We start from the raw sequence: 25,649 nt of genomic DNA, 5'->3' as shown, positions 1-25,649 counted from the left end.
ACCAATGACCGCTTCTGTCACCTGAGAAAAGTTGGCCTTGCAGGACCTCAGGTCTAGTCTATGCGGAACAAAGATGATCTCTAAAGTCTCCTGTTTACAGATGGAAAGGGGATAAATCACTTTGAATCTCCTAGACATTCATCATGTTCTCAAGCGTCTCAAATTCATTTAAACTAACTTCATGGGAAATATATGGGGAAACAGTGGAAACAGTGTCAGACTTTATTTTTCTGGGCTCCAAAATCACTGCAGATGGTGACTGCAGCCATGAAATTAAAAGACGCTTACTCCTTGGAAGGAAAGTTATGACCAACCTAGATGGCATATTCAAAAGCAGAGACATTACTTTGCCAACAAAGGTCCGTCTAGTCAAGGCTATGGTTTTTCCAGTGGTCTTGTATGGATGTGAGAGTTGGACTGTGAAGAAAGCTGAGCGCCAAAGAATTGATACTTTTGAACTGTGGTGTTGGAGAAGACTCTTGAGAATCCCTTGGACTGCAAGGAGATCCAACCAGTCCATCCTAAAGATCAGTTCTGGGTGTTTATTGGAAGGACTGATGCTGAAGCTGAAACTCCAGTACTTTGGCCACCTCATGCGAAGAGTTGACTCATTGGAAAAGACTCTGATGCTGGGAGGGATTGAGGGAAGGAGGAGAAGGGGACAACAGAGGATGAGATGGCTGGATGGTATCACTGACTCAATGGATGTGAGTCTGAGTGAACTCTGGGAGTTGGTGATGGACAGGGAGGCCTGGTGTGCTGCGATTCATGGGGTTGCAAAGAGTCAGACACGACTGAGTGACTGAACTGAACTGAACTGAACTGACTGAACCCTGAAGGACTTCCTGGGCTTCTAGGTGACTCGGGACAAAGAATCCGACTGCCAATGCAGGAGATATGGGTTCGGTCCCTGGATCAGGAAGATCTCCTGAAGAAGGAAATGGCAACTCACCCCAGCATTCTTTTCTGGGAAATCCCAAGGACAGAGGAGCCTGGAGGGCTACAGTCCATGGGGTCGCAAAGAGTCGGACATGACTCAGACTAAACAGCAGCAGCAACGGTCTTCGCGGGAGGAGCACTGCGTGAGGTGGGGCGTCGGCCTGGCACCGGGGCCTTCAGTGGGAAACCCAACCTCTCCAGTGGCTGACAGCTTCACTCACCGGGTGTGATGCTCTCAAGACACCACCCCAAGGGACAACCTGGGGCAAGATGGAAGGAACCAAAATGAGGTAAATGAGGGGCCTTCCCTTGCAGAAAGAATTCAGGACAGGCTGAGGGCGTTTCCAGCTGGAGCTGCTCAGAGACAGCCAGCAGCACAAGGAGAGCAGAGGGTTAGATCCCCTCCAGAAGATTCATGGATCCCACTAGGGCTTGGCCATCCTGCCTTCTCCACAGGATACTGAACGGTGGCCACACCCACACCCTGTTTCATCCCTCCCCTCTCTGGAACCTCAGAGAAACTGGCCAGTCCCAAGGAGCTGAGTTAGATGGGAAGCAAGCCTGACTCATTGGAGCCAACTCATTGGAAAAGAGCCCAATGATGGGAAATACTGAAGGCAAAGGAGAAGGGAGTGGCAAAGGATGAGATGCTTGGACAGCATCACTGACTCAGTGGACCCGAATCTGAGCAAACTCCAGGACAGAGGAGCCTAGCAGGCTACAGCTCGTGAGGTCCCGAAGAGTCAGACATGACTTAGCAACCAAACAGCAACACCAAAAGCCTGACTCACAGTCAGGGTATGGATAAGCCCTAGAAAGCTGAATTTGCTCCATGGAGGGGGACCAGTCAACCTCAGACCCCGTTCTTCTACTCTGAGATGCATGTTAAATATGATGTTTGATAATTTGAGAGACAGGTTTCAAGGCCAGCCCTCCAGAATCAGTATCACCCAGAAAGCCCTATGCCCCATAAACGCTGCGTTCGAAGCAGGACCTCAGAGCTTGAACAGTGTGGCTCTCCTCGGGGGTTACTATTGAATGCAGCAGAGTGTGCTATTCTACTCGCAGCGCTTCAGAGCTCAAAACTGCCACTCTTTGTAAAAATGACCCAATCACGGAATTTACAAAGCCCTCGGTAAAACAAAAGATGTGAGCAAGACCCGCAGGCTCTTAAGTCGTGCTCAAGGAAGGCCAGAGACAGACTTGAGGGCCAGCAGGTGGGATAGGATCCTTCAGATTTCTCATCAGTCCCCTCTGACACCTCTGTCTTCATGCCTCTCTCCACCTTCTGACTCCCAGCACAGGAGCTGGGCTCAGACATTCACCCCAGGGTGGGAGGCCGCCCTGGCTGCTCCGTCCCCGGGTGCCCATGGCGGGACTCCTTGGGAAGCCAGAGCGGTCACTCAGTGTGACCAGCGCAATCCACGGCTAAATCCAACTCAACATGAGCTCACGGTTCTGCATCTGCCCAAGATCAGTGGCTCCGGCTCATTGATCGCCCATCTGCTCTGGGGCTGACAGCCGCTCACAGATGTGACAAGGGCCAGAGCATCCCTCCAGAACGCAGTCGAGCTGGTCCGTACTCTTTCTCAGGCTCCAGAGGCGCCTGCATTTCAAGGAGCCTGGAGGTTCCTCCCTCTTATCTGAAGCTCAGGTGGGAGGGACCCTGCTAGTGCTTTTCTTCAAAGGCCCAATTTCTCAGCCTTCGCTCCTGCAACCCAATATTTGCTTCACGGTAAACTCTGCTATTTCCCTTTACGTTTCTCCTGGGGACGCATCCTCTGCGCAACACGAAGCTCAGAAACAAGGCTGGGAAAGTAACAAAGCCGTGCAAATATTCCCTGACGTGGGGAGATTTTCTAACGTACTTGCATCACACGTGTGTTGTGTCTGGGGCAAACCTGAGGAAAGAAACAGGCCCACTGGCCACTCCACCAGCACTAGGACAGTATTAGAGACAGCGCTGGAGGGACTTCCCTGAAGGTCCAGGGGTGAAAAATCCGCCTTCCCATCCAGCGGACACAGGTTCAGTCCCCGCTAGGGGCACTAAGATCCCACACACCACAGGCAATTGAGCCAGCACCATCCACCTGCTGCCGTGCTCACCCAGCACAGCCAAAGAGAAAAACTAAATGAAAAAACTGCGCTTAACTTGGGTGCGATCCTCCAAGAGACAGTGAAGGGTGGGAGCAGGGGCCCCTTTGCCCCCTCATCTCTGACCCCGTAGGACTGAAACGTTACCCAGAGCTTCACTTAAAATCCTGCCTTAATTACAGCCAATGTTTATCAAACACCTTCTGTCTACAAGGCACTGTGTCTCCATTTCCTCACAAAATTCTACCAACAGCCCTCACGAGGCACAAACTCCAGATAGCCCCATTCTTAGGATAAGAAAACTGAGTCACAGAAGGGTAAAATAACTTGCCTGGGGTCACACATTGAAAAGCTGCAGAATCAAGATTGAAACAGACCCGGGAATGTCCAACCGCTACATTGTCTGCACTACTTAGGAAGTATTTTGTGGACACATAAGCGAAGAGTCTCCAAGGATGGAGACTGTTAGCTCCCTCCTTCTCTGAAAGTCCGGGCCCTCCTCCCATCAGGCCTGGGGTCAGGGGAGGCCTGCGTCCCATGGAATCTGCTCTAGTCTCGAGACTAGGATTGCCAGATTTAGCAGATAAAAATACAGATGTCCACTTAAAATTGAATTTCGGATAAACAATGAAAAGTTTTTCAGATTAAGTGTACCTCAGTATTGCATGGGACACAAGCCAAAATTGATTGCTTGTCTGAAATTAAAGTTTAGCTGGGCACCAGGTGTGGAATGTAGTATTTTTTGGCGACACCGTGGGCAGGCAGGATCTTAGTTCCCTGACCGAGGATCAAACTGTGCCGCCTGCCTTGGAAGCGCAGAGTCCTCCAGGGACGTCCCAGCAGCATACGTTTTACTGACGGCTCCTCGCGTGCCTTGTTTGACCAATAACAAACCGCAGGGGTGACCGTGGGCCAGTCCCAAGCCCCAGGAGGGCGGCTGGTCTCCAGCTCCTCGTCTCAGAAGCCCGCCCTGCCGCCACCGTGCTGTGGGCCAGCCCAGCCAGCGGCAGGGAAGCGCCCCATGGGAAGCTCTGAGCCCCCGACACTGGGTCAGGCCGCGGCCTGGCAGGACAGCCCAGCTGCCAGCTTCGTGCGGCTGAGGCAGTGACCTCCGTCTGTACCAGGAGAAGGGGAAGAGCAATGTGCCCCAAGCCCCTAACCCCCAGAACTGTGAGAAAGAGCAGATCATCATATTTGTAAGATACTACATGCAAGGGAGCTTTCTTATATAGCAAGAGATAACCAAAATAACCCTTAAGGGATCATCCTTGAATTATTCTGCCTTGAGTCCCCAGACACTGCGGTCCCCGGCAGAGGCTCCATCGGGCTTGGTCCCTACGAGCCTGTGCCGTCTGATGCAGTCTCACTCTGACTGTTCCTTAGGGAGGCAGTGTCTTCTTGAGGTTCAGAGGACAGACTTTGAAGACAGCCAGACCCAGGACTGGATCCCAGCTCTGTCACACAAAGCTCTATGACCTTGGTCTCTTGGCCTGAAAAATGAGTCTGTCAATATTAACTACCTGGGGAGGTGGCCTGTGAGGATGAAAGGAGATTTAACATCTATAAAGTGCTCAGAACAGCGCCAGGCCCTTAATTAGCGTTCAGCACATGTTAGCTGTTATTAGTCATCCTCACACTGAATAATTTCTCTGTGTTATTCTATAATTTTACCTTCCTTATTATTTCTATCCAGGGAAGAAAGTTTAATGAAGTCACAAAACACATTATAACAAGGGTGGCAGGGAGCACCACCACAGAACCACAGCTCTCCACGAGAAGAGACTCCCGGCCTGGGAAACACTGAGGGGTCCAGCCTGTCCAAGCCCCTCACTCTACCACGCCAGCCTGTTTCCCAGGCCCAGCTGTCCCTGAGAAATCACAGGCAACCTAGACCTACCTAGACCAGGTCACTAGAGTGACCTAGTTACTCTCCCAAATTTCTGTCTTTCTCTTTCCCCCTGAACCAGACATGCTGAGACAGAAGACTGTAGATCTGGGAGAGCATACGATGGCACAGTAGATACAGGGGTTATGGAATCAACACAGGACCAGCGTCCAAGTCTGGTTTTGCCACATACAATCTAGCGTAATCTGTAAACAAGACAGTTGTGTAAAGATTAAATACATGGCAGAAAGCTTTGCAGATAGCGTGGTTTGTAGTAGATGATGCCTGGAGACCAGTGTCCCCACTTCTTCTAGGATTATGCGCTCTGGGCATTAAAAGGGCATGGGCTGCTGGCACCAAGATGCGGTCATGCAAGATGACCTCTTCCTTTCACCCTTCTGTGGGCCCAGAGTCGTTAATCAGCACGTCTGTGGCCTCTGGCTCTCTGCCCAACCCCCAGCTCACCTGTGTCAACATTGCCAGGCTGAGACCGTCCTCTTCCTTTGCTTGCTTCATTATCACCATCATCCTAGTCACGTTCAGAAGGATGCATTCCCTGAAAGTCCAAAGCAAAACTCAAGTCTCAAGACAGTAGGTTAAACCCTCTAGCAGGACAGAGCCAGGACAAGTAACCAGACCCTGAAGAGCAGAGGAACCCTAACCAAGGATGAGCCAAGGGCCAAATACCAGGAGAAGAAGGATAAGATTTTTCAAAACCCAGGGCAAGTGAAGAAAGGCAGCATCGTGAGTGAAATCAGAGTCAGACGTGAACTTAGACCAATAGGTACTGCCCTTGGGGTCAAGACGTAGGTCAGATTTCTTGTTCTTAAGGCCACTGGAAGTCAAAGCTAGCTTGTGAGGAGCCAGACTCAGAGTAAAGGGGTATTTCAGATCCCTCCAGACTCCTGCTTATGTACAAAACGTGTTTGGAGTTAAGCTTCTTTGAGGGATTCCCAAATGATAAAGAACTCACTTGCCAATTCAGGAGACACAAGAGATGCATGTCTGACCCCTGGGTGAGGAAGATCCCCTGGGGGAGGGCATGGCAACCCCGTCCAGTATTCTTGCCTGGAGAACCCCATGGACAGAAGAGCCTGGTGGGTGACAGTCCGTGGGGTCACAAAGAGCCCGACACGACTGAAGAACTTAGCTCGCACGCATGCAAGCTTCTCTGAAAGACCTGGCCTGTCATGTTCTGGCACCTGACCTTGCCTGTCCTCCACATCTCTCCTGCCCCCAATTAAAGGCAGTGGCCAAAGACAACACTTCAGAGGCTGCGGTGACGTGTACTCTGATTCAACACCCGTTTCCTCCCCAGCCCCTGTTTGTTCACAAGCTCTCCACTCCCAGGACAGCAGACGGATGTGAGCATATTTGTCCCCGGGACAGAGCTGAATGATTCCCATGGAGTTATATTTCTGCACACTCCGCTCACCGTCATTATCTGGCTGTGTCTCTGGCTTTCCCAAATAAACCACAGGCTCTCTGAAGCAGGAAGCAATGCTCATATTTCATCTCATGCACCACTGAACCTAACACAGTGCAAGGTACTTAATGGGAGAATATTAATTAAGGTTTATGGATTCATATATATTTCACCTCTCCCTCTTTGGATCTGCAACTTGTAGACAGCAGAAGATAAAAAGACCAGTTGTCACTACTCTGTAAGGCTCAGGACTTTCATCAAACACTCCTGCTGCCTGAAGAAGCCATTTGCCCAATAATGAAATTAATAGCTAATATTTATTGAACGTATATTATGGTGCCAAGCATTCTGGGAGGCACCTGGAACACATTATTTCATTTAAGCCTCAAAATAATTCCATGAGTAGGCTAGACCTATTAATATATGAGAAAACTGAGAGTCCAAGAAATCTAAGGTCAAATATTGTTCATAAAGGCAGACCCAAGTTCAGCTGATTCCAAAGTCTATGCTCTACTGTTAGGCCTAAAACTCCTTGGGTTTTTGCAGAAAATTATACAAATTTACATTTCCACTGCTTCCGAAAATATATCCAAAGAGCTTCTCACATATTTCCCCGAGGACCCAGCTTTTCTAATCATCCCGTACAGTCTTGACTCCTACCAGGAGCTTTCAGTTCCTACAGCCCACCTGAAGAGCCGCTTGGAAGAGGAAAAAAAAATGAGAAAGAAGAGGCAGGAAGAATGAGGCAAGGAAGGCCCTTGGTGCCACTGCTTTGACCCCATTCCTTTGCCATGAAAAAAAGCTCGTCTCCTAAGTCATTTACCGCACCATCATCCCCTTTCTGTGTTTCATCTTAATGTCAGCATAGAGTTTCTTTGTGAGTCATAGCAAGCAATCTTTTTCTTCCAAGGCAAGTCCAGGCTGGTTTCAAGAGTGGACAAGTAGTGATTCATTGATAGGATCAAAACCAGGGGCTTGGAAGCTCATACAACTCAATACCCGAAAAACAAACAACCCAATCAAAACGTGGGCAGGAGACCTAAGCAGACATTTCTCCAAAGAAGACATACAGTTGGCTAATAAACACATGAAAAGATGCTCGATATTACTAATTATTAGAGAAATGCAAATCGAAACCACAATGAGTTATCACCTCACACTGGTCAGAATGAAAGTGAAAGTGAAAGTCACTCAGTCATGTCTGACTCTTTGTGACCCCATGGGCTATGCAGGCCAGAATACTGGAGTGGAAAGCCTTTCCCTTCTCCAGGGGATCTTCCCAACCCAGGGATCAAATCCAGGTCTCCCACATTGCAGGTGGATTCTTTACCATCTGAGCCACAAGAGAAACCCAAGAATACTGGAGTGGGTAGCCTATCCCTTCTCCAGGAGATCTTCCCAGCCCAGTAATTGAACTGGGGTCTCCTGCATTGCAGGCGGATTCTTTACCAATTGAACTATCAGGGAAGCCCACCAATCAGCATGGCCATTTTCAAAAAGTCTACAAACAATAAATGCTGGAGAGGGTGTGGAGGAAAGGGAATCCTCTGGCGTTGTTGGTGGGAATGTAAACTGATACACCACCAAGGAAGGCAGTGTGAAGATTCCTTAAAAAGCTGGGAAAGAACTACCGTACGATCCAACCATCCCACTACTGGCATATACCCTGAGAAAACTATAGTTGAAAAAGACACATGTACCCCAGCATTCATTATAGCGCTATTTACAGTAACTAGGACACGGACGCAACCTAGATGTCCATCAACAGATGAATGGATAAAGAAGTTGAGGTACATATATACAAAGTAACAATACTCAGCCATAAAAATGGGTGCAATTGAGCCAGTTCTAAAGAGGTGGATGAACCTAGAGCTGACTACACAGAGTGAAGTCAGTCAGAAAGAGAAAAACAAATACTGCGCATTCACACACATATATGGAATCCGGAAAGACAGTACTGATGAAACTATGTGCATGCAGACATGGAGAGCAGGCTTGTGGACGCAGGTGGGGAGGAGATGGTGGGGTGCATGGAGACAGGAGCATGGAAGCACACACATCAAAAAATGCATAACAGCTAGCCAGTGGGAATGTGCTGTGCGACGCAGGGAGTTCAAACCCAGCGCTCTGTGACGACGTAGAGAGGTGGGATGGGAGGTGGGGGGAGGTTCAAGAGGGAGGGCACATGTGTATACCTATGGCTGATTCATGTTGATGTCTGGCAGAGACCAACACAATATTGTGAATCCATTATCCTTCAATTAAAAAAACTAAATTTTTTAAGTAAATAATTTTTTTTAAACCCTCGTCCAAGGTAACGAGCAGTGGCTGTGCTTTGCTGGAGCAGCCGTGAAGAGATACCCCACGCCCAAGGGAAGAGAAACCCAAGTAAGAAGGTAGGTGTTGCAAGAGGGCATCAGACGGCAGACACACTGAAACCATACTCACAGAAAACTAGTCAATCTAATCACACTAGGACCACAGCCTTGTCTAACTCAATGAAACTAAGCCATGCCCGTGGGGCAACCCAAGATGGGCGGGTCATGGTTGAAAGGTCTGACAGAATGTGGTCCACTGGAGAAGGGAATGGCAAACCACTTCAGTATTCTTGCCTTGAGAACCCCATGAACAGTATGAAAAGGCAAAATGATAGGATACTGAAAGAGAAACTCCCCAGGACAGTAGGTGCCCAATATGCTACTGAAGATCAGTGGAGAAATAACTCCAGAAAGAATGAAGGGATGGAGCCAAAGCAAAAAGAAACCCAGCTGTGGATGTGACTGGTTATAGAAGCAAGGTCCGATGCTGTAAAGAGCAATATTGCATAGGAACCTGGAATGTCAGGTCCATGAATCAAGGCAAATTGGAAGTGGTCAAACAAGAGATGGCAAGAGTGAATGTTGACATTCTAGGAATCAGCGAACTGAAATGGACTGGAATGGGTGAATTTAACTCAGATGACCATTATATCTACTACTGCGGGCAGGAATCCCTCAGAAGAAATGCAGTAGCCATCATGGTCAACAAAAGAGTCAGAAATGCAGGACTTGGATGCAATCTCAAAAACGACAGAATGATCTCTGTTCATTTCCAAGGCAAACCATTCAATATCACAGTAATCCAAGTCTATGCCTCAAACAGTAATACTGAAGAAGCTGAAGTTGAACGGTTCTATGAAGACTTACAAGACCTTTTAGAACTAACACCCAAAAAAGATGTCCTTTTCATTATAGGGGACTGGAATGCAAAAGTAGGAAGTCAAGAAACACCTGGAGTAACAGGCAAATTTGGCCTTGGAATACGGAATGAAGCAGGGCAAAGGTTAACAGAGTTTTGCCAAGAAAATGCACTGGTCATAGCAAACACCCTCTTCCAACAACACAAGAGAAGACTCTACACATGGACATCACCAGATGGTCAACACTGAAATCAGATTGATTATATTCTTTGCAGCCAAAGATGGAGAAGCTCTATACAGTCAGCAAAAACAAGACCAGGAGCTGACTGTGGCTCAGATCATGAACTCCTATTTGCCAAATTCAGACTTAAATTGAAGAAAGTAGGGAAAACCACTAGACCATTCAGGTATGACCTAAATCAAATCCCTTATGATTACACAGTGGAAGTGAGAAATAGATTTAAGGGCCTAGATCTGATAGATAGAGTGCCTGATGAACTATGGAATGAGGTTCGTGACATTGTACAGGAGACAGGGATCAAGACCATTCCCATAGAAAAGAAATGCAAAAAAGCAAAATGGCTGTCTCGGGAGGCCTTACAAATAGCTGTGAAAAGAAGAGAAGCAAAAGGCAAAAGAGAAAAGGAAAGATATAAACATCTGAATGCAGAGTTCCAAAGAATAGCAAGAAGAGATAAGAAAGTATTCTTCAGCCATCAATGCAAAGAAATAGAGGAAAACAACAGAATGGGAAAAACTAGAGATCTCTTCAAGAAAATCGGAGATACCAAAGGAACATTTCATGCAAAGATGGGCTCGATAAAGGACAGAAATGGTATGGACCTAACAGAAGCAGAAGATATTAAGAAGAGATGGCAAGAATACACAGAAGAACTGTACAAAAAAGATCTTCATGACCCAGATAATCACAATGCTGTGATCACTGACCTAGAGCCAGACATCCTGGAATGTGAAGTCAAGTGGGCCTTAGAAAGCATCACTACGACAAACAACTAATCTCAAAAATATACAAGCAACTCCTACAGCTCAACTCCAGAAAAATAAATGACCCAATCAAAAAATGGGCCAAAGAACTAAATAGACATTTCTCCAAAGAAGACATACAGATGGCTAACAAACACATGAAAAGATGCTCAACATCACTCATTATCAGAGAAATGCAAATCAAAACCACTATGAGGTACCATTTCACGCCAGTCAGAATGGCTGTGATCCAAAAGTCTATAAGCAATAAATGCTGGAGAGGGTGTGGAGAAAAGGGAACCCTCTTACACTGTTGGTGGGAATGCAAACTAGTACAGCCACTATGGAGAACAGTGTGGAGATTCCTTTAAAAACTGGAAATAGAACTGCCTTATGATCCAGCAATCCCACTGCTGGGCATACACACTGAGGAAACCAGAAGGGAAAGACACATGTACCCCAATGTTCATCGCAGCACTGTTTATAATAGCCAGGACATGGAAGCAACCTAGATGTCCACCAGCAGATGAATGGATAAGAAAGCTGTGGTACATATACACAATGGAGTATTACTCAGCCATTAAAAAGAATACATTTGAATCAGTTCTAATGAGGTGGATGAAACTGGAGCCTATTATACAGAGTGAAGTAAGCCAGAAAGAAAAACACCAATACAGTTTACTAACGCATATATATGGAACTTAGAAAGATGGTAATAATAACCCTGTGTACGAGACAGCAAAAGAGACACTGATGTATAGAACAGTCTTATGGACTCTGTGGGAGAGGGAGAGGGTGGGAAGATTTGGGAGAATAGCATTGAAACATGTATAATATCATGTATGAAACGAGTCACCAGTCCAGGTTCCACGCAGGATACTGGATGCTTGGGGCTGGTGCACTGGGACGACCCAGAGGGATGGTATGGGGAGGGAGGAGGGAGGAGGGTTCAGGATGGGGAACACATGTATACCTGTGGCAGATTCATTTAGATATTTGGCAAAACTAATACAATATTGTAAAGTTTAAAAATAAAATAAAATTTAAAAAAAAAAAGAAAGAAAACATCACTATGAACAAAGCTAGTGGAGATGATGGAATTCCAGTTGAGCTATTTCAAATCCTGAAAGATGATGCTGTGAAAGTGCTGCACTCAATATGCCAGCAAATTTGGAAAACTCAGCAGTGGCCACAGGACTGGAAAAAGTCAGTTTTCATTCCAATCCCAAAGAAAGGCAATGCCAAAGAATGCTCAAACTACCACACAATTGCACTCATCTCACACACTAGTAAAGTAATGCTCAAAATTCTCCAAGCTAGGCTTCAGCAATATGTGAACCGTGAACTTCCTGATGTTCAAGGTGGTTTTAGAAAAGGCAGAGGAACCAGAGATCAAATTGCCAACATCCGCTGGATCATAGAAAAAGCAAGAGAGTTCCAGAAAAACATCTATTTCTGCTTTCTTGACTGTGCCAAAGCCTTTGACTGTGTGGATCACAATAATCTGTGGAAAATTCTGAAAGAGATGGGAATACCAGACCACCTGACCTGCCTCTTGAGAAACCTATATGCAGGTCAGGAAGCAACAGTTAGAACTGGACATGGAACAACAGACTGGTTCCAAATAGGAAAAGGAGTACGTCAAGGCTGTATATTGTCACCCTGCTTATTTAACTTCTGTGCAGAGTACATCATGAGAAACACTGGACTGGAAGAAGCACAAGCTGGAATCAAGATTGGTGGGAGAAATATCAATAACCTCAGATATGCAGATGACACCACCCTTATGGCAGAAAGTGAAGAGGAACTCAAAAGCCTCTTGATGAAAGTGAAAGTGGAGCGTGAAAAAGTTGGCTTAAAGCTCAACATTCAGAAAATGAAGATCATGGCATCTGGCCCATCACTTCATGGGAAATAGATGGGGAAACGGTGGAAACAGTGTCAGACTTTATTTTTGGGGGCTCCAAAATCACTGCAGATGGTGACTGCAGCCATGAAATTAAAAGATGCTTACTCCTTGGAAGGAAAGTTATGACCAACCTAGATAGCATATTCAAAAGCAGAGACATTACTTTGCCAACAAAGGTCCATCTAGTCAAGGCTATGGTTTTTCCTGTGGTCATGTATGGATGTGAGAGTTGGACTGTGAAGAAAGCTGAGTGCTGAAGAATGGATGCTTTTGAACTGTGGTGTTGGAGAAGACTCTTGAGAGTCCCTTGGACTGCAAGGAGATCCAACCAGTCCATTCTGAAGGAGATCAGCCCTGGGATTTCTTTGGAAGGAATGATGCTAAAGCTGAAACTCCAGTATTTTGGCCACCTCATGCGAAGAGTTGACTCATTGGAAAAGACTCTGATGCTGGGAGGGATTGGGGGCAGGAGGAGAAGGGGACGACAGAGAATGAGATGGCTGGATGGCATCACTGACTCAACGGACATGAGTCTGGGTGAACTCCAAGAGTTGGTGATGGACAGGGAGGCCTGGTGTGCTGCGATTCATGGGGTCGCAAAGAGTTGGACACGACTGAGTGACTGAACTGAACTGAGAGAAGGAGTGACATTGCTTAAAGAAGACAACTTGAGAATCTCTCCCCCAAGTAAGAGATGGGTCTATTTTCCCAGAACCTCAATAGCTCTAGTGTAAAAGTGAAAGTTGCTCAGTTGTGTTCAACACTTTGCATCCCCATGGACCATGCAAATCTGGGTAGCCTTTCCCTTCTCCAGGCGATATTCCCAACCCAGGGATTGAACCCAGGTCTCCCGCATTGCAGACGGGTTCTTTATTAGCTGAGACACCAGGGAAGCCCTTGTGCAAAAGGAGGAATTAAAGAACATGATCCATGTAAGGTTGCTTCCAGTCCTGACATTCACATGAAATCTGAACCCTCTTGGCAGGAGCAATGAACCTATATCCTCATAAAACTGATGGAGCAAACTCCCTTATGTGTAATGTAACTCTGCTTGTCTTCCCAGTTATCAGATGGCCAAAACAGGAACCAAAATGGCCCCAAGTAACCCTGGGTAAAGAGCAGATTGTCAGTTGATAACCCTTTGAAAGACGACCAGAAAACCTGTTCCTCAACCAAAGCTAAGTTTATTAAACCTACTGTAGTAAGAGAGAATACAGAATCTTAGTAGTTCTCAGTGTTGTTGTTGCTCAGCCACTAAGTTGCATCCGGCTCTTTGTGACCCACGGACCACAGTACACAGGGCTCCCCTGTCCTTCACCGTGTCCTGGAGTTTGCTCAGACACACATCCATTGAGTCAGTGATGCTATTTAATCATCTTAACCTCTGTCATCCCCTTCTCCTCCTGCCCTCATTCTTCCCCAGCACTGTGGTCTTTTCCAATGAGTCAGCTCTTGGCATCAGGTGGCCAAAGTATTGGAGCTTCAGCATCAGTCCTTCCAATGAATATTCAGTTTTTATTTCCTTTAGGTTTGATTGGTTTGATCTCCTTGCTGCCCAAGCGACACTCAAGAGTCTTCTTCATCACCATAATTCGAAAGCATCAATTCTTTGACACTCAGCCTTCTTTATGGTCCAACTCTCACATCCATACATGACTAGTGGAAAAACCGTGACTTTGACTATATGCACCTTTGTCAGTAAAGTGATGTCTCTGTTTTTAATATGTCGTCTAGGTTTGTCGTAACTTTCCTTCCAAGGAAGGAAATTTCATGGCTACGGTCACTGTCTGCCGTGACTCTGAAGCCCAGGAAAAGAAATTCTGCCACTCCTTCCACTTTTCTCCCTTCTATTTGCCATGAAGTGATGGAATCAGATGCCATGATCTTCGTTTTTTGAATGTTGAGTTTTAAGCCACTTTTTTCACTCTCTTCTTTCACCCTCATCAAGAGGCTCTTTAGTTCCTCTTCACTTTCTTTCCTTCTTTTTTTTTCACCATTAGTGGTTCTCAAAAGGAGGAAAAGGGGAACAGAGGATGAGATGGTTGGAGGCATCACCAACTCAAGGGACACAAGTCTGAGCAAGCTCCAGGAGGTGGTGGAGGACAGGGAGGCCTGGCGCGCTGCAGCACACGGGGTCTCAAAGAGTCGGACACGACTTGGCAACTGAACAGCGATATTTAAAGAGTCTGGAGGTCAGGCTTCAAGTGGCTTAAGATGGATTTTCCAAATCAGGGAGCAGATCAGGGCTGGAAAAAGCTTGTGACATAATAGTTTAGGATTGACACATACTAGGGAGGAAGGACCTGAAAACAAATCTTAATAAGTAAACTGCTGTTTGTTGAGAAAGCTGTTTATCCAAGACAGTGATCTATTGTCTTAACAAGAAAGATGTTTGCCTAGAGGTGCAAACTATTTGTTCAGAAAAACTGGCAGCAGTTTCATAAAGCACAGTGAGGTTGTTTATTGGTTTATAACCATCTCTTCTGAGGTCTGAATTTCCAAGAACAATGAGCTCAGTTACGTTGCCATAGGAAAATGCAGACCTCAGTCCCCATAGAGAGACTATATGAGTACAGTTGGTCTCCAAGCTCAAGTTTCATTTATTTTTTTTAAAACTACCATGAGATGCTATTCTATTCCCACGGAAACAGAACTTCACCTCCGTTCTTCCCACCAGTGACATTAAGCCTGTGTTCTAATGCTCCCACCTCAGCCCACAAAGTGAGCAGAGATAGATAATAAAGAAACAGTTTCAGCTGTGCAAGAGCTCACATCACTTGTCAATCAGGCTTGAAAGAATGGGGTTGTGCGGAACCTGCTACTAACAACTAGAACCTTCTCATATTTTAAAAGATGTACTGACAGAAATAAGTCACGGGGATGTACTGTACAGCATGGTGTGTGTGTGTGTGTGTGTGTGTGTGTCAGTCGCTCAGTTGTGTCCAGCTCTTTGCGACCCCATGGACTGTAGCCCACCAGACTCCTTTGTCCATGGGATTCTCCAGGCAAGACTACTGGAGTGGGCTGCCATTTCCTGCTCCAGCGCAGCATGGTGACTGTAGTTAATAATATTGCATATCTGAAAGTTGCCGAGAGTAGATCTTAAAATTTCTCATCACTAGAAGGGAAAATTGTAACCATGTATGGTGACAGATGTTAACGAGACTTACTGTGGTGATCATTTCTCAGCATATGTAAATATCAAATCATTATATTGTATACGTAAAACTAACATAATGTTATAGGTCAATTACATCACAATGAAAAAGTGCTTTTAGGGGGCTTCCCTGGAGGCTTAGTGGTATATAATCCACCGGCCAATGTAGGAGACATAGTTTCGATCTCTGGTCCGGGAAGATCCCACGTGCCACAGAGCAGCTAAGCCCGTGCGCCACACCTATCGAGCTCAGAGCCGTGTGGCAGCTACTGAAGCCCGCAGGCCCAGAGACGGTGCCCCACCACAGGGGACGGCACCGCAGTGAGACGCCCTCAAACCCAGCTAGAGAGCAGCCCGCGCAGCCACGAAGACCCGGCACAGCCAAAAACCAAAACAAATAAGACTATTTAGAAGTTACATGCAAATGTAGGAGCAGAGTTTGAAAATAGAAAACAAACAAAAAAGTGTTTTGAAATAAAAGCCAAAACAGTTTTTAAAAATTGCCTTAGGTCAATCGACTAGATGCAGGCTCAGTAAGTGTGAATGAAAGGCTTCTCGGAGGAGACAGAGAGGAGAAGTCTGAGAAGCACGGGCCATTTGAGACAGGATAGAGGAGATAGAAGCAGGGTCACGGCCAAGAGAGGGCTATGACCGTATGAACAGGAGGCTGCCATAGTAACAGGAAGTGAACGTGAAAGTCGCTCAGTCACGTCCAGCTCTTTGCGACCCCGTGGACTATAGTCCATGAGATTCTCCAGGCCAGAATACTGGAGTGGGTAGCCTTTGCCTTCTCCAGGGGATCTTCCCTACCCAGGGATAGAACCCAGGTCTCCCGCATTGCTGGCAGATTCTTTACCATATTAACCGACAAACGCCCAAGTCTCGTTGGCTTACAACAGCAGAAAGTGTATTTCTCACTCTTGTTCACATCTGTCATGAGTCAGTAGTGAGCCCACTACTTTTCATTCCAAGACTTGGGCTAACGTAAGAGAAATCCCTATGTCTGGACATGGCTGGTGTCACAGCAGAGGGAAGGAGGGGATGTGGAGGATACGGGGTAGCTTCAGACGCATCTGTGCTCAGACAGGGCACAGAACACCTTCATTCACACTCCCAGGACCAAACCCAGTGATGTGACCAAGCATAATTGAAGCGAGGAAAGAGAATGGATATGAATTCTCACCTTTTTTGGGGACTATAGTCAATTAATAATGTTGTGATAGCTTTGAGTGGAGAGCAATGGAACTCAGCCATACATATACACGTATGAGAGTGGATAAAAATTGTATCCAGGGACTTTCCAGGTGGTCCAGTGGTTAGAAATCCACCTGCCAATGCAAAAGACATGAGTTCAATCCCCGGTCTGGGAGGATCCCACATGCTTTGGGGCAGCTAGGCCCTGTACCACAAATACTAAGCCCACACTTGAGAGCCCACGTTCCAGAGGCCATGCTCTTGAGCTGCGACAAAGAGCCAGAGCAGTCCCCTCCTCCCAAGCAAGAATCTTTATCCAGGACTTCCCTGGTGGTGCAGTAGTTAAGACTCCACCATGGTGACTGCAGCCGTGAAATTCAAAGACACTTACTCCTTGGAAGGAAAGTTATGACCAACCTAGACACCATATTAAAAAGCAGAGACATTACTTTGCCAACAAAGGTCCATCTAGTCAAGGCTATGGTTTTTCCAGTAGTCATGTATGGATGTGAGAGTTGGACTATAAAGAAAGCTGAGCACTGAAGAATTGATGCTTTTGAGCTGTGGTGTTGGAGAAGATTCTTGAGAGTCTCTTGGACTGCAAGGAGATCCAACAAGTCCATCCTAAAGGAAATCAACCCTGAATATTCATTGGAAGGACTGATGCTGAAGCTGAAACTCCAATACTCTGGCCACCTGATGTGAAGAACTGACTCATTGGAAAAGACCCTGATGCTGGGAAAGACTGAAGGTGGGAGGAGAAGGGGATGACAGAGGATGAGATGGTTGGATGGCATCACCGACTCAATGGACATGAGTTTGGGTGGACTCCAGGAGTTGGTAATGGACAGGGAGGCCTGGCGTGCTGTGGTACATGGGGTTGCAAAGAGTTGGACACGACTGAGTGACTAAACTGAACTGAACTGCAATGCAGAGGGCTCGGGTTCAACCGCTGGTCAGAGAACTAAGGTCCCACATGCCGTGGGAAGAATTGTTTTCCAAGACCTCCATGGAGGAGCCCTGATGCTTAGCATCATGACAGAATCCAACACAGCGAGGGAGACGCGGTGCTCCTGGGGAGAGGACCGGCAGCTTGAAGCAGGTTCCTGGGGAAGAGGCATCAGACGCCTTGTGCAGGTGGGACCCAGCTCAAAGGGCAGAGGACTCAGCCCCATTTCACTTCTGCTGGGGAGATTCAGCAGGTCTCTCCCACGTGAATCAACCTCCTCTTACCTGCAGGAGACATGGGCCATCCAGCCACTCATCTGCTGAGAGTCTCTCCCAGACCAGTAGTCTAGGGACTGAATCTCTCCTATCCAAACAAGTCATTTGCCTAACGAGGCCCTTGCTGTGTGTGGAGATGTCCCCTGGGATTGTGGAAACCCAAGTTGCCAAGGCCCCCAAGGAATGAGCCAACGTCTTCCTTCCTGGCCTGTGAAAACCAGGCTCTCTACACCTTGTTCTCCCGAGACTTGGCTCTTCAGGGTCCACATCCACGGGTGTCTGTCAAAGTTACTTATAACAGCGGAAACTTGCAGACACCTTATCATCAACCCAGGGGCCAGTTAAGTAAATGAGGACGCACACACACAGCAGAAAAGAGCAGTGATTAAATACAGTTATGTAGACTATTACTTACTGATTGATAGGGGGGAGGGTCCACGGCACGAGGGAGAAAGTGAATGACACAATAGCTTAAACAGTATAATTCTGCTTGATTCTGCTTTTGGGAACTATGGCCATGAGTGCATTAAGAAATTTATAAAGGAACACTCACCAACGCCCATTTCTTGTGGTGCCAGGGTTTTAGATAATGTTCTGCTTTCTACTTGGTTCTTTTCTGTGTTGCTTATATCTTTTTATGACTAGCACGTGTTATTTCTACAAAGACATTAGAGCTATTCTGTAGGTGGGAAGAATTCTGTTTTGTTTTTCTTTTTTTGGTGGAGAGATGTATTTGGAATATTGTTAAGCGAATCAAGCAATTATGGTATAATCTCATTATTGTACTTTTATTTGTTGTTATCGATGTTCAGTTGCTCAGTCACATCCCTCTCTTTGCTACCCAGGGACTGCAGCCCACCAGGCTCCGCCGTGCATGGGACTTCCCAGGCAAGAACACTGCAGTGCGTCACCGTGCCTTTCTCCAGGGGATCTTCCCAACCCAGCAACTGAACCCACATCTCCAGCTTGGCTGGTGGATTCTTCACCACTGAGCCACCTGGGAAGCCCAGCTGTATATTTATGGCAAATATAATATGCATGCTTTTTTCCCAGAGGTGTTCTGAAGATCAGAGCCAACGACAGCTGGGGAAGCCACAGCTCGCAGTCAGAGTTGACACGGTGATGTCACTGTTACTCTCCGTCACTTCCCGTGAGACCTGGGGGCTGTGTTGACTGTGCCCCGTGTACATCTTGGCTCTCTGAGTCTCCGTAACCTGGGAAGAGAGGCTCACCGTGCTTGGACACTGTCAGTGAAGACCATCTGTCCTGGCATTTGATGGAGAATCCCTGCTCCTCGGCGGTTCCCAGACAACCCTCCCCAGGACCTCTCCAGCATCCCTCGGGGACCACCTGCAGTTTAGGTCTGCTCCTGGGAGAACGAGTCACAGATTCCCCCTGGCACGCTTCTGAACTCCGGGGAAGTCAGGATGGAAAAGAAGTCAGATGAAACTTATGACAAGAGTCTTCCCAGCAATAAGGAATCCCAAAGCTTTGTTACAACTCGTTGAGAAGTTCTCTTGAGAAAGCTGGTCAGAGGGCATTAATGAAAAGGGGAGACGAACACCCTCAAGAGGTCTGCAAAAACCAGGCTCATGGACGGATGGTCTCCGTTCAACCACAGGTAAGTGGGCTGAGAGATGGAATCCTAATTCCAGTGAGGTCTTGGCTTCCTTGATTCTCCCTTCTTCATGAACCTGCTCACACTATTCCAATCCAACCACCTGCCTGAACACTTGGGTGAATGGGAAGAAACTGGCGCTCAGAAGCAGTGAGCAGTAAGGTTGAAATTAATTTCCTTAGGGTGGTACCCTGGGGTCTCTTGGCTTTTACAGCTCACACCCTAACCTCTTTCAGCTTCACCTACAAGCTTTACTTTGTACACCAGAGACCTTAGAGTTCACCCTGACACGCTCTCCTCCTCACATGGCACTTCAGCAATTCACCAAATTCTGACATACTGACAGCTGAGCAGCTCTCAGAGCCACTTCCCTCTAAGTGTCTCCGCCACCCCCACTCTAGTCTAAGCGATGAGTCCCTCCTAGATGACTCCAATATCCCCCCAACAAATCTCCCCCATCTACAGACCCTCCTCCGATCACATCCCTACAACTGCATTTAGACTGATCTTATCAAAAAGCAAATACAGCCCTGCCACCTTCTTGGTTAAAGTTCCTTTATGGTGTGCGTTAGTCTCTCAGTCATGTCCGACTCTTTGCGACCCCATGGACTGTAGCCCGCCAGGCTCCTCTGTTCATGGAATTCTCCAGGCAAGAGTACTGGAGTGGGTTGCCATTCCCTTCTCCATCTTTTATGGTATCCCACACCCCCCAAAAAAAAATTCTTAACATAATCTAGGGTACCAGACGATAGCAGTGTAGGCTTTAAACCTGATCATCTGAATTCAAACCCCACTTCAGCCGCTTACTAGCTGAGCCTTTGGGCAAGTCCCTAACTTCTCTGTCCCACAGTTTCCGCATATGTAAAACAGAGATTTCAACAGCGCATCTGATAAGGTTGTCGGGAGGATTAAATTACATGAATGGTGTTTAGAAGGGCGCTTGACACACAGAAAGCACCCATTAAGTGTTCCAAAACGCTACCCGCCTGCCGGTCTCAGCTTGCACACCCTCCCTCTTTGCCCTCTGCCAGCACTGGCCCCTTCCAGCTCCTCATCCTCGAGAGGCTTGCTCAGAGCTCAGGGCCTTTGCATGGGCTGTGCCCACTCTCCTACAAAAAACTCTTCCTGGGGAAAATGCTCCTTGGTCTTCTTGAGTCCAAGTTTTAGGCTTATAGCGTTAAGTACCTCCATGTTGGAGTTACTGCTCCAGTTGCAATTTTCAGTAATTTGTGTGGCTATTTTACTAATGCTTGGCTCTCCCTCTAATTCCTCAAGAATGAGCACCATGTCTGTGTTCCCTTACCACTGGATCCTCACTTCCCGCCCTGTGCCCAGCACACACCCAACAGACACATTCTGAATGACTGAACATGTCCATCAACTCTGAAGCCTGCGTCTCCAGCAAAGAACTTCCTCCTGAGCTTCAGGATGGTAGACCCCCCTCCCCTGTCTCCCGGATCAGTGTACTGGGCTCTTTCTATCAAAAATGGATCTCACTGGTACTTCCCTTGTGATCCAGTGACTAAGACTCTGCACTCCTAAATCAGGGGGCCTGGGTTTGATCCCCGGTCAGGGAACTAGATCCCACATGCCACAGCTAACATCAAATAAATAAATTAATATTTTAAAAAAATGGAACTCAACACACCCTTCCTGGAGTCTATTATTTGTTAGAGTGAATGATGCCGTTGTTCACTCGAACCAGGACCCGGGATGTCACGCCTGACTCTCCTTCAGCCCACATATCCAATTAATGAGCAAGCAGGGATAAATCCATCTCCCAACCCTTTCCCTAACCTTTCCTCTCTCTCTGGGAGCAAAGATCTCCCCTACCTTGATCTCCATTGTATCTCCAGTCCCAATAAGGGCATTAGAGTATCTGTAAGTCAATAAGACAACATCATCTCAGCTAAGGCCACTGTGACCAGTTGCCAAATGTAGCTCCCCGTCTCCTGTCTAATTCCCTTAAATTCATTTTAACAGCTTAGTCTGACCAGGTCGCCGTCTTGCTTAAATGCCTACAAATGCTCTCCATTTACAGGACTCTCAAGGCCGGTCCTCCAGAAGCTGAACAGCATTTCCTCGTGGTTAAAAGAGACAGTACTGGTGAGTAAATGTTTGCTTTTAAAAAGCAAACCTGCATACTGGTACATACTGCCTCGGCTTCCCTGTTGGCTCAGAGGGTAAAGCATCCGCAGGTAATGCAGAAGACCTGGGTTCAATCTCTGGGTCAGGAAGATCCCCTGGAGGAGGGCAGGGCAATCCACTCCAGTATTCTTGGGGCTTCCCTGGTGGCTCAGACGGTAAAGCGTCTGCCAGCAGTGCGGGAGACCCGGGTTTGATCCCTGGGTCAGGAAGTTCCCCTGAAGAAGGAAATGGCAACCCACTCCAGTACTCTTGCCTGGAAAATTCCATAGATGGAGGAACCTGGTGGGCTACAGTCCATGGGGTCCCGAAGAGTCGGACACGACTGAGCGACTTCACTTTTGACTTATTGACCGTTAACCAAAAACAGCTTTTCCTGTGCCCGAGGAAAGAGCAGGGGGAGTCAGAGAGAGAATGGGGACACGTCCATGACCCTGGAAGGCGTCTATGGGAACCGGAGACCTGCAGAAACTCTCAGGGCCTCCCCCGTCCTTCGATGACCTCCACATTCACGAGCCACCCCTCTGCTGACCTTGACAAGCCCCCTCTTTCCTTCATGTCAGGACACTTCAGTCTCCTTCACGCACTCACATCACCACGGCAGCCCCTCGTGAGCATCTCAGCAGAGGAGCTGGGGCTGGCTATCTCATCCAGGAGTTCACCACTGTGAACCCTGGTCCTCCGAGGTCCAACCACACCCACTGTTTCCTCCACCTCACCCCTTAACCCTGTCGGTGTCCTGACCCAGCTCAGGGACTCCGTGAAGAGACAGGCCAGGCAAAGCATGCCTGCCAGCTCCCCTCTTGCTCTCTCTGAGGTCGTGAAGCATCACAACAGCTAGCGTCTCTCCTCTCTGCAAATTCTGAACCAGTTAAGAGAGAGAAGGTAGAAGCAAGGCAGACGGAGAGGAAAACACCAGCTGCAGGACGGAAAAAAACCCTGGCGCTCCAGAACACGACTCAGCCTTGTAAGTGGTCTTCTGAAAAATCGGACAATGACCTAGTTTTCAGATCTACATTACAGAGAAGCAGAGCAGAGCGAAACCTGTGCTTCTAGTAAAGCAAAGGAGAGAGCAAAGCAGAGCTAGGCACGTCCAGTGCCTTATCCCAAACTCACTGATCACAAAAATTCCTCCTCTAGGAGAAGAGGGCATCAGGACTGTTACACAGTGGGTCCTCGCTTTAGGGAAGGCCACATCATAAGTGCAGAAGAAATATTCCCTTCTTCTTATCAACAAGAGACTGAGTTGCCAGTATATGCTGATAGCACATAGTCATATTAGTAGCTTTGATTTAGACACCACCTGATTTAGACTTCCCTGCGGTTCAAACGGTAAAGAATCTGCCTGTCATGCAGGAGATCTGGGTTCGATCCCTGGGTCAGGAAGATCCTCTGGAGAAGGGAAGGGCACCCCACTCCAGTATTCTTGCCTGGAAAATCCCACAGACAGAGAAGCCTGGCGGGCTACAGTCCATGGGGTCGAAAAGAGTCGGACACTACTGAGCAGCGAACACACACACGACACCACCTGTTTCTCGTTATCCTGAGACGCTCTAAAGAGACGCGGTCTTGGTCCTCCTTTGCTCCCAGCCTCATCCAAACCATTCAGAATTACGAGATGTAACAACTGGAAAGCCACAGGCACCGATCCAGAACCGACACTCCACTAATCCAGCAGATGTCCAGCCAAAGAGAGCAGACCCTGGCCGGGACCCCACCCCAGGGTTTCCCCTCAGAACAGCGAGCAGCCATGGCAATCTGAAAATCTAGATGGCAGGGTTCTCCAGACAGAAGTGCTTGGGAGCGTGACTACAGCGGAGAGAGCCCCTCTGGGGAGGTAAGGAGGTGGGTGTGAGAAGGCTGACCTGAGCTCGCTGGGGACGGAATTCTACCTTCAGAACCGTGCCCGGCCACGGACCCCAATGCCGCAGATCTGCATGTCCTGCTGCCTTCGGTTGTTAATAGCTAACGCACAGGAGTTTGCTCCTTGGTTACGGTCTTGTCAAACGGGAATTTTTGTATTTACTGTAGCTGCCCATTAGCCCGGAAAAATCTTTTTAGCTAGTAGTGAATAATAGAACAGGCTTGGCTCTGTTTTGTTTCATTTTCTCCCCTTGGAGTCTGCTCAGTTGTAAACGTAGATCAGAAACCCCAGGCTCCTGCCAACAGCTCAGGAGCCTCCACCAGGAGCCAGGAGGACCCCCAGGTGGGAGTGGTAGTCTCCAAAGGCTGTTGTAACAAAGTCCCACAAAGTGTGCAGAGTCATACAAGAGAAATACGCTCCCTTGTAGTTCTGGAGGCTACACGCCCAGCGTGAAGCTCCTAGCAGAACTGAGCTCCCTCGGAAGCTTCCTTGCCTCTTCCAACTTTTGGAAGCTCTAGGCTTTCCGGGTTTGTGGCAGTCAGTTCAGTCTCAGTCGTGTCCGACTCTGTGTGACCCCACGAACTTCAGCACGCCAGGCCTCCCTGTCCATCACGAACTCCTGGAGTCCACCCAAACCCACGTCCATTGAGTCGGTGATGCCATCCAACCATCTCATCCTCCGTCGTCCCCTTCTCCTCCTGCCTTCAGTCTTTCCCAGCGTCAGGGTCTTTGGCCACGAGTCAGTTCTTCACATCGTCTAGTCTCTTTTTCATGTGGCAGCATTACCCCGCTCTCTGTCTTCAGTGGCTGCCTTCCCTGAGTTTGACCCTCCACAGGGCATTCTCCTCCCTGTGTCTCCCTGTTCTCGTCTTCATTTTGTTTATTTTGGGGGAGGAGGGGCTGTGCTGGGTCTTCCTGTTGCGGGGGGCTCTCTCCAGCAGCGACCCATGGGCTGAGTCACTCAGCAGCACGTGGGGTCCTCCCAGATCAGGGGACAAGCTCGTGTCCCCTGCGTTGGCAGGAGGACTCTTCTTCACCACTGAGCCACCAGGGGAGCCCCCACCTTCAGTTCTCATAAGGACCCCAGTCCTAGTGGACTGAAGGCCCACCCTAATCGAATATGATCCAACTTGCTCACACCTGCAAAGACCCCCATCTCCAAATAAGGTCACATTCACAGGTACCGGGGTGAGGACGTCAGCAAATCTTCCTGACAGACACGGCTCAGCCTGTAACGCGGGGACAAACCGCTGCTCTCCTGTGTCGCCCTGTGCTCTGGTGACATAAGGCCCAGTCTCCTGCGGCCCTGGCCTGAGGGGCCGCACTGTCAGCTGCCCTGCCCCAAAAGAAGCTACAGACTAGTCCTATCATGCACTCCCCTCTGGGCCAGCACACCAGGCCTCAACACTCATCTGTGATGCCGGTTCCCCACGAAACAGGAAGTTTGGGGACGAAAATGACTATAGTTATGCAATAGGCTCATGATAACTCATTTGACTGAGTTCTAATCCCACTTTCCTATGTCCCAGCTTTCTTACCTTGATCAAGTTGCTAATCTCACTAAATATAACTGGGCGTGATATTTTTACATCCTATATATTTTTTGTTTAATTTATTTTATTGAAGTATAGATGATTTATAATATGCTGATTTCAACTATACAGCAAAGCGATTCAGACTCCATGCTCCCAGTGTGGGGGGCGCTGAGTCGATGCCTGATCAGGGAACCAAGATCCTGCATGTCTCAGGCACGGCCAAAAGAAATAAATGTGGTTTTTTTTAAAAATAATTTTAGAAAAAGACAATGTCAGTTTTGTTTTTCTCTCCCATTTGTATTTTGGGTTTTTTTTTAGCTTACTTCCCAGTCACCCAGCCTCTGCCCCAGTGTTCAGTACAGAGAGGATGTTCAGCTACTGCTTATTGCTTGACAAATAGAGTAAAACAGCAAAGTGCCCACACAGTACCTGACCCGTAATAGACGCACAGTACATCACAGCTCCTGTCAGAAGGCGGGAGAACTGCAGGAACCCTT

The 25,649-nt window shown here is 47.8% G+C and overlaps 1 long non-coding RNA gene across 1 annotated transcript in view; it reads right to left on the bottom strand.

Annotated features, from left to right (window-relative positions):
• LOC133227114 (uncharacterized) overlaps positions 1–23,773 on the bottom strand; it is a 53,163-nt gene extending 29,390 nt beyond the window's left edge. The window contains exons 1-2 of the long non-coding RNA XR_009729727.1: positions 23,619–23,773; positions 5,384–5,474 (exon numbers count right to left, since the gene is read on the bottom strand). This is a non-coding gene — a long non-coding RNA (uncharacterized LOC133227114). The remainder of the gene's footprint in view (positions 1–5,383; positions 5,475–23,618) is intronic.
• Positions 23,774–25,649: the final 1,876 nt, after the last annotated feature.

Source organism: Bos javanicus, chromosome 15 (assembly GCF_032452875.1).
Source record: "Bos javanicus breed banteng chromosome 15, ARS-OSU_banteng_1.0, whole genome shotgun sequence".
In the NCBI taxonomy this organism is placed as follows: Eukaryota; Metazoa; Chordata; class Mammalia; order Artiodactyla; family Bovidae; genus Bos; species Bos javanicus.
This window is presented reverse-complemented; position numbering and strand designations above follow the sequence as displayed.